This window comes from Plectrocnemia conspersa, unplaced genomic scaffold (assembly GCF_051122295.1).
Source record: "Plectrocnemia conspersa isolate PC_06_02 unplaced genomic scaffold, ASM5112229v1 ptg000001l, whole genome shotgun sequence".
NCBI lineage: Eukaryota > Metazoa > Arthropoda > Insecta > Trichoptera > Polycentropodidae > Plectrocnemia > Plectrocnemia conspersa.
In genome coordinates, this window is record NW_028277165.1 from 29166876 (window position 1) to 29177178 (window position 10303).

The window sequence follows — 10303 nt, forward strand, 5'->3', positions numbered from 1 at the left end:
ATGCCAGATAAGGCGGGGAAGCGGTGGGGGGAGGGGCGCTTTCTACGGATGGTCACAAAAGCTCCATCCTGACTTCCTGGCCTGAGCTTTTTTGTTAATTGAGCGTTGCGCAACTATTGCGTAAAAGTTGTTCAACAATAAATTATTTTACGATGTTTACGATATGACATTAACCGATGAAAACGAGTGGAGCATTTAAAAGTAGCTCTAATTTTATAATGCTTTATTTATGTGGCTCGCGAGATAATTTTGTATTATGGTTTTGATATATTTATTTTAATTAATATAATTTTAAATTCTAAAATTTCATAAAATTGAGTTATAAGCATAAATCAATGTATTTTTTTATTATGTAGTTATAAGATAGATACTATAAGGTCTCTACAGGGATGTAAATTGGAGGGGGGGTAGGAGGGCATTTCCCTCTCCTTTGAATTTTGCCAGAAAAATCCATGTCATTTAATTAAATATTTTTTATAACATGTCATTTTAATTAAATCACATCCGATCACATTTTCACCGGTACACATATATTTTTACCAGTGAAAATATAATTTATCTGACAGATGATTTCAATTTTTCTATACGTAGTAATACATATGTACATATGTAAAACATAATCAGCATTATTTATTTATATGCGATGTTTAAATGTTATATTTTTCAGTAAATGTAATGAAGTCCAAATGCATTTTTACCAGTAGATATATATTTCTACTAGCGAAAATATAATTTAACTGAGATGCGCTATTATGCTGCTCTAAAATGTCGACAGTTGCGAAACGTTCATTTGCTGTTCAAACCCAAACCTAAACTAATGAAAGTTATTTTATTAGGTCAAGTCTAAAATACAAACTAAGCCAACTCAACTCTCATGGTAAAATAAGTGGAATAATAAATACAGACAGTCACCGCATCTCACATATTGCTCCATAGTTAGTCTGCATTTCGATATTACACTATGTTTTAAAAATATGATAGCTATCTTTACCGATATTACTATGAACTTATAGGCACTAGTGAAATTATATGCTGCTCTCAATTTGACAGTTGCGAAACGTCCATTTATTGTTCAAACCCAAACCTAACCTAATGAAACTTCTAAATCTAATTATAGTTAAGTCTAAAATACCAACTTAGCCAACCCATCTCTCATGAGAAAATAAGCAGAAGAAGTAAAGATCAACTGGAACTGAACCGATTTTGAAATGTCTATGAAGCTCAATTTGATAGTTGCGAAACGTCTAGTTTCTGTTTAAGCCCTAACCTAACTAAAAAAATGTTTTAAAACAAACTATAGTTTTAAAACTTTTTTAAATTTTTAATTAAATATTGTAGCATTTTATTAAACGATTTGTCTTATATTGATCATATGTTTGTGAACAAATACACTGATATTGAGCAGTAAAATTGTAAATTAATTGCTTGATACATTACAACTGCCTGAGTTAGTGAAATTATATTTTTACTAGGGAAAATATAAATTCATTGGCGGTACACATTCACTGTAACACATACATCACACAGCCATATAATACATTTACAAAAATACATTTGTATGTTTCTTCATCAGAAGAAGGATGCTGTGACGAAAATAAGAATTTAGCACCAGAGGATTTTCATCAGTTCGTGAACGAAAGCCGGTGTAAAAAATAAGTACTGCAGAGATAACGTATCAAAAATATAAATAAACATATGTGAAGGTTATTTTATTACAGGTAAGCCTAATTAATTATCAGTTAGGTTAGGTTAAGTTATGTTTATTAGATATCCGTATATCATTCAATACGTACAATATTTCTTAATAATTTAAGCACACCATTTTTTTTAAATATGCTTTCATTTTTATTCATATAAAGTATTTCAAACTTTATTCTTTTGTTTTTGAGCAACAAAATTTGAAAACTCTCTAAAAAGGTCTCATAAAAATAATTGATTTGTGTGTGCATTTTCTAAGAAAAAAAGTTTTTTCTGTCAACGTGAAAAAAATATACATTGCAGTTTATTAAACTGTATTAATTACCAATTTTAAAGCACTGATAATTGATTCCTATTTCTGCTGAACAGGTAGCAAAAGAAACATTCCCGAATTATACATTTCATAAAATGCCGACGTTGGCAATTTTAAGCATTTTTGTATCTACTGTTAGCTTTTATACCAGCCGAAGATTCTAATAAGATGTGTAGTATTAGAATGTGAAGAATAAATAATGGCTTCACCCTGAACCATCAACATTGAGGATTAAAAAGAACGTTGGACTACCCCTTATTTATAAAGAATATATAAGTCAGAACATTGCTGTACTTAATCATATTTCAGTAAAGAACTTCATACAAAACTACCACTACATGAGATAAACGATAGATTAGTTGAGCTTGCATAACGTAGAGCTACGCTGAATCGACCCAGACAACCCTTAAATTCGTTAAAAACAGATACGCTTACATATTTATAAATGCGTGTCAGGTTCCGCATTATATTGCATATTATTAATTAGTTTTTCAAGTCATTTTTCAGCGCATTGGCTATATGTGAATCATCTTCTTTTATAATTAATGAAACACTACGTAGTTAAAATATTATTTTTAAGTCGATCACATAGTCATCGGAGAAGAATTATTACCCATTGAAATGCGAAACAATACGCAATTCGTTTAAAAACACATTACCCGTGAAAAAGATAAAGGGTCAAATAATTTCACGTCAACTTTGAAGTATCGACAAAATATTGTAATATATTACGTTTCTGAACAATTCGAGGAATACTATATTGTTTATATATGTGTGATAATATAGCACCAAGTCAGAACATTGTTGCTTTCGAGGAAACGCGAAAAAAATGACAAACAAGTAAAATATAATAAATGCAAATGCGAGAGGAAAAATTTTGCGATCAAAACTAATGAGAAATAGCGTGAAAAATGTTTTATATAATATAATGTACATATTATGCACAAACGTTAAAGATTTTTCAATATGGCTTGTAAAAGTAGCCCCAACAAAATATTTGTAAAAAAAATTTAATATGATATAATAACATATTTAATAGATAAATAAATTGTAGTGCTAAATAATAATAGTATTTTAACCTTTTGCTTGCCGAAATCCATAAAATCAGATTTTGCTAATATTACAAAAAAACTGCCAGATTTATTACAATATTTAAATTTATGTATTTAATATATATTACCATTTATAGTTTTTTCATGATACTCATTTTACATTTGCTAATTTATTATAATAAAAATTTGTCAGTTATTAGTTTTATACCTATTTTTTTATTATTATTTACTTTTAGATATTTAATGACAGAAATAAAGTGTCACATAACTGTCATTTGAATTATAAAATTGATCATTTTAATTTATAAAATCTACGTGACAAACATTGTAGTCAACATAATAACACACTTAACTGCATCTGCAAGCAAAATTCCAAATTGATTCTATATTTTGAATATTAATGTATAATTTATGAACTAAAATAAGTAGATAAAAAAATATGATAAAATCTTCTACAGAAAAACAATAAAAAAAAATGCAATAATTTTGCTTTAAAAATATTTTTATATTTCTAAAATTCAATTCCAAAAATCCTAAATTTAAACTATTGAATTATTTTTAATTTATCAAAGCATTTTTTTCAAAGCAAAAACTATAATGTTGAAATATTTTTAAGAAATAAAATAGCCCTTTTTGGAAAAAAGTAATGTTGCAACTAAAATGAGCGTGTAATTTTACATTTAAATATTTTTTATCTTTGTGGCAAAAATATGTTCATATAGTGTTATTATTATAAATTCTATGTAAAAATAATCCACTATCGTATTTTTAAAATACTAAAATTCTGATTTTGAAAACCTAACAATTTTTTTTTTTGGAAAGTCACCAATCTATAGAAATCACATTGGAATTAAAATTAAGATTTTAATAATAATAATAATAATAATCATTATTATTATTATTAAAATTAACTAGATTAAATCGCAGAATGAGACTGAGAATGTTTTTTTTCAGTTTTGTCGAAAAAAACATATTTTTCTGCTCTCAATCGCCTTATCTCCAAGTTGCGTAATCTTATCCCAGGGATGCTGCGCAACGATGACCTTAGCCCGACCTTGCTTAGGTACACGTTGACACAAGTGCGAATATGCGCACAAAATCACGTAGGTGCTTCATCAGGTGGGAGTGTCCGTTGCGCCATCCTTATCTAGTATTTTTATTTTATTTTCACGGACCCGTGGGTCAGGACGACCTTTGGATGCGAGATAGTGCACAAGATCTGGGACCCTGAGCATGTGGAGCACCCGGGCCACGCTACCGTGACCCAAATGCGATCGGTGTGTTTAGAGATAGCGGAAATGCGTTGAGTCGCGAGAGTGAATCACTCGGAAATGCGACTCGCTCGCAAGGTCGTCGAAGAAAAAATATGTCAGTTGGGTGATTGGATTGCCTAGGTTCGTTGTAGCTGTCAAGTAGTTTAAAGCATGCAGGTATTCGTTGAATTTAATGCGTATATATCTATCAATAAAATGTGTTCACCTTACAGTTTCACTTTTATTGGTCGAATATGCAAGCGATGCAATTGCCCAACCAAGATCTGCATCTGTGATTTGACAGAGACGTTTCAAATCAAAAGTATAAAATAAGCGATTTTTGAGAAGTTCTAAAATAGATTTAATTTTGAGACAATTCATAATTTGGTTCATATCAGCAAATATATACTTATATTTTAATAGTCTCCCTATTTATTTATTTTTAAATTAAAATGATTATAGTTTAATATTTTATGATGAGAAAAAAAGGATCGGTGATAGTGCTTATAAATAGTTTTACGTGAATTATTTAATAATCAATCTCAAGCGCTGACGTTCTGGCAGCAACGGGCAAGAATAAGAGACTTTTCGGAGATCAGGAAAAACTTTTTTAACCTCACAAAATTTTTAAATTTTAAAAATATGAAGCTTTTATTCAACAAAAATTAAGTGCCTACTAGTGAAGTAGCGAAATATATTTATATTATGAAAAATAATATATTGATTTCTGTGACTCCAATAGGCACCAGATGGAGTGCCAAGTTACGCGACGCAGATTATATACTCTCTCAGTCGCTTAGCGACTGCCGTAAAATCAGAGGATTTCCAATACAGATTCGAATATAGAATAAATTATGTGTTCTTTGCAAGCCCATAACTCATATTGAATTCGTGTAATTGAAGTATTTTACATTAAATACTTATAATCAAATGCGTAAATAAAACCATTGCCTTATAAAATTACGTGTTTTATTTAGACCTCTAACAATCGAGAACCATAAGCACAAGTTCCACAAAAATATAAATACGAATATAAAAATGTATCCATAGGGTGCGACAAAATTTTTAGCAAAATGGATCTAGGGCACTGCAAATCAGCGTTTGACTTTCATCTATCTGAGACTACTAATGAAGTGTCATATCTTTACTAAAAAAATAAAGATATCTGTATCTGGCTATCAAATAAAACATGATATTCAAAAGTGATAACGAAGCAATAACAACCATCTAATTGTTTCATGACTAGACTTTGTATGTTTATAGAACTTTTTACATAATACTCATTGAATACATTTTCTAAATAACTGAAACATACTTTACATATTATGTACATATGTATGCCATTACTCATTTCTTTATTAACGCAAATCTAACCCAGTTACATTTAACCTAATCAAACATTTACAGAATGATACTACGAAATTTAGTAATTCAATAAAAAATATACATTTACTATTTTTTTTAGATTTATGCTAAAATATAAATAGTTGTGAACTTGCACTTGACACAATGCACTATTGCGATAGTTTTGTTGTTGTGCTTTTGTGCACAAATATCAGGGTCACTTATTTCATAACGCAAAAAAAACGAAAGTGTGTTGGCTAAAAACTGAATTGATATTTTTTTACGAAATCTTTATTTTTATGCATAAATTTATACATAAATTCGCCAATACGCCCATATGCTGATACATATTGAGAGCGCGTTGCATATCGACATGATTTGGTGTGAAAAAATAAACATGGTTTTTTTTTCAACTTACTCACATGTAACACAAATTACATAAAATAAAAATTAAGTGTTATTTAGAACTTTATTACAGATATGCTAATTTTCAGCTAAATTTTAGAGGCTCGTGTTCTGGTCAAGGTCCTAGAAGCTGCGGGGTCACAAAATAATCACAATAAAATAATATACAATACAAAGGCCGAGATAAGCTTAAAAGTGTACAGTAAATGCACACCAAGGCTAAGCTAACACAAACACCAGTATTTTCCTATGAACACGCCCAAGTTAAGGTGATAATTAATATGCTTAACTTTTATGTACATCTTTAGATAAAATAAATAATTTACCACCTTTACACCTTTCGATCAAAACGAATTTAAACATTTAACATATTTTTAATTATGTCACCTTCGCTTTATTTTGTTGTTGCACTAACCTTGCACTAACAACTAAGGACAAAGCGTATTGCATAGGTTTTTAATGTCCAACCACTCAATTTTACACACATTTTAAAGCATCATGGAGTGAAATGAAGACATTATTAAAAATTTGGTATGAATTAAACTGAGCTACATTAAACCTTTTACTTCGAGGAAATATCGAGGGTTTTCGTTTTGTGGCGTGCGATCTTGATCGTCATATCGGTCTTGAAGGACCAGCGAAACACTTATTTAAATGTTAAAAATAAAGTTTTTACTAGGCATTTAAATAATAAAATAAACCAGATCATGCCTCTTAATCCCAGATATCAGTATCTGGGATTAAGAAGCATGATCTGGTTAATTTGTTTATAGCGGAACTAGTGTTCAGACACTAGTGCCGCTTTTAGAGACCACCTTTCAAAATTATGAGTTCTCGACAATGCTCCAAAAAATTATCGAACTAAAATCTACCTACGATAGGATTGTTTTTTGCTGAAAGGCTTTTAATGCTTTGGATGCAGTGGGAAGCATATAACTGTAGTGGGTTAAATTCTTAAGGAAAAACTGTTACGACTATTTGTATCGTCAAATCACTTCTGGGAACTTGCTGATAGAAATTTCGGCGAGTCTTCCAAATCAAAGAAATTTCGGTTTTAAGAAACTTTTTCCCTCCTCCAGATGTCACATAACAGTTTTAAGCCATTGTGTCTTTAGTCATCGCCAAGGAAAAAACGTACCGCGCGTCACAGAGAAGGCGCAAGTCATCGGTTTCGACGCCGGGGCTTTATCCTTGCTAATCGAGCCTCTACAAAAGACCAAAACAACAGCAGACACCGCTTAGGCTTCGTTATTTGCAAGACAGGTACACACAGTGGGCACTTTTAAAGAGATTTTCCAATCGGTACCTTTATAGCTGCATTCACGGAGAGAGGCCACCTAAGGGACCAGCCAAGAGTCAGTTGACAATGACGCACGCCTTTTTGAATGCTGCATCCCCGATTATTGTTTTTTTCTAACACAATGCTCCCAGTGACATACTAACGAGTGTTTTGTTTTTGTCTATTTATTAATGTAATTTAATTTAAAAAATAAACTAAATTGCGTATCTTTTTTTGAACTATGTTAAATAGTAGCGGTGGAAAAGAGAATCACACATAAAACGATCGTTGACGCCAGGCGTCGGCAAACTTTTTGGTAAAAATCTGGATCAAATTAGGTTCAATGAACTAAAACGCAAAATTTAAGCGAGCTTCTAAATATAAATAAAAAATAATTTCTTGTAAAATTTAGAATATTAGCAACTATTTGCATATTTTATCTTTTTAAATATATATTATAAATTTTGCCATTTATCGCGGATTGCTCAAAATACATGTTTCTAGTAGTAAGCTTTATTATGAAAATAATGTAATTGCTTTTTCTATGATATTTCATCAAACTGCTGTTCAAAGTTTGTCACTTTCTATTCTGTAAATTTATTACAAATGAAGATCTATTAATGTTGACCTACAGTTGTGATTCTATGTAAATTATCATTGAAAATGTAGATACATTTGTCAGATTTTTCATCATTTATAAGGGACATTGAAAGTCGAAAAATATCAGAAACCATTGGGTGAAGCAAAAAAAATCTTTCGAATAATTTGTTTTGTTATTAAATTGCCTATTGATGTTGCTCACAATGTGCTCAACACTTGTGTGCGACTATTCTCACCAAAAATCCGATATATTGAAATTAGGCTGTAAATATCATACACGAATTTATTACTTTACCATCGGTAATAAATGAGATGCTCATGAACTAAGTTTAATAAGTCTCATTTTATTTTCGCAATAAATAAACACTTTCGTTCATTAAGAAATAAATTATAATATGAGTGTTTTTTATTTTCTGTTTATTTTTTATATTATAAATTTTATGTATGTTTAGTTAAAATTTGTTTGATGTAAAAATTTGCTATTCAGCTAAATAAATTAATAAAATAAATAAATAGTAATAAATTTGGCTAAAATTTTTTTGCTTTTAATTGTTCTACATACTACATAAATTTATTATAGCTGAATATTTTGAATTTGCCTATTCCTAAAGAGGAATGATGGCACAGAATAAAAATTGATTAAAAACCATGACGTATACATACATATTTTGCCACATCGGAATTAAAAATAAGTTAGTCTTAAATATTTTGTTTATCGATTTTTCCAGGTATGCAATCACATATTTATAATCATTGTAAAATGTCGTCTATTAGATAACATCCAAAAAACTACACATATGTATATTGAGAGTCGTCACTCGGATCGGAACTATCTAGGAAATTTTTTTTGCTGCAATAATGATTTTAATTTATTTTGCTGACCGATTTCATCACAATCATTGTCACGTGATCGTCGCGAAAGATAGTATCCCCAAAAATCAATAGATAAAAAAATACGTTTTATTAGCATTTATACGGTTTGATCGACATTAACCTCAATCATCATACGTACTAGACGTGTATATTACATGTTCACGTTTAAAACGTACCTAGCTCAGTAAAATCTAACGTATGCGTACATTAAACCGGAACCAATGATAATGTTTATGTATTATAAAAGGAAAGACTCACTTTTTGGCCTCGGACCCGTCGACAGGAATTCAAAATTTGAAGATTTCATTACGAAGATTGTTTATCTAGTTCAATCAATGTATTATTATAACCCTTACACACATTATGTATATATTTCATTTTCATAGTTATAACATACCTAGTTAATTTGCAATCCGATTATTTATATTCAGTCAAGTTGAACAACGCACATGATGAATTAATGAAAATTATTGTCGCATAGCAAAATTTTATTTATAAATAATAATTATTTAAAACTGTTGTCACGTAATGCATTCGATTGTTTCGACCAATGAAAAACAAGCATTTAAATATAAAACAAAATGGCCGACATCAACATGACAACAGTTTTAAATAATTATTATTTATAAATAAAATTTTGCTACGCGACAATAACCGTCATGTGCGTTGTTTGATTTGACTGAATATAAATATTAGGATTGCAAATTAACTAGGTATATTATAACTATGAAAATGAAATATATATATATAATGTGTGTAAGGATTATAATAATACATGTATTGAACTAGATCGATCATAAAACAATCTTCGTAATGAAATCTTCAAATTTTGAATTCCCGTCGACGGGCTCCGAGGCCGAAAAGTGAGTTTTTATTTTTATAATACATAAACATTATCATTGCTTCCGATTTAATGCACACATATGTTAGATTTTATTGAACTATGTACGTTTTAAACGTGAACATGTAATATATACTTAGTACGTATGAAGATTGAGGTTAATGTCGATCAAACCGTATAAATGTTAATAAAACGTATTTTTATCTATTGATATTCGGGGATACTATCTTTTACGACGATCGCGATGCAGTCGGTTATTTAGCTGAAGAAGCTTAGTTATGTTTTTTTAATGTGTAATCAACGCTATTTATTATTATTATTATTTATTTAAACTGTAAATTTACTTGATACGAAATGTTATGTTAACAATACGTTTTAATATTATTTTTTATGTTGAAAATTTTTTGGTATTCTTTAGTTTTATTAATATTTAGTCAAGTTCCAAACATATTTTAAAACGTAGTACAGTGAAATCTCTTTGAAATTCCCAGTATAACGAATTTTCAATTTGTCCCCGATGAACTTTCATACAAAATGTTTTCATTGTAACGAAGACTAATATCAGTATAACGAAATATTTTAATCCGTGAGGTACTGACAGCTAATAAATACAAATTTATTTAATGATATTTAAAATATGAATTA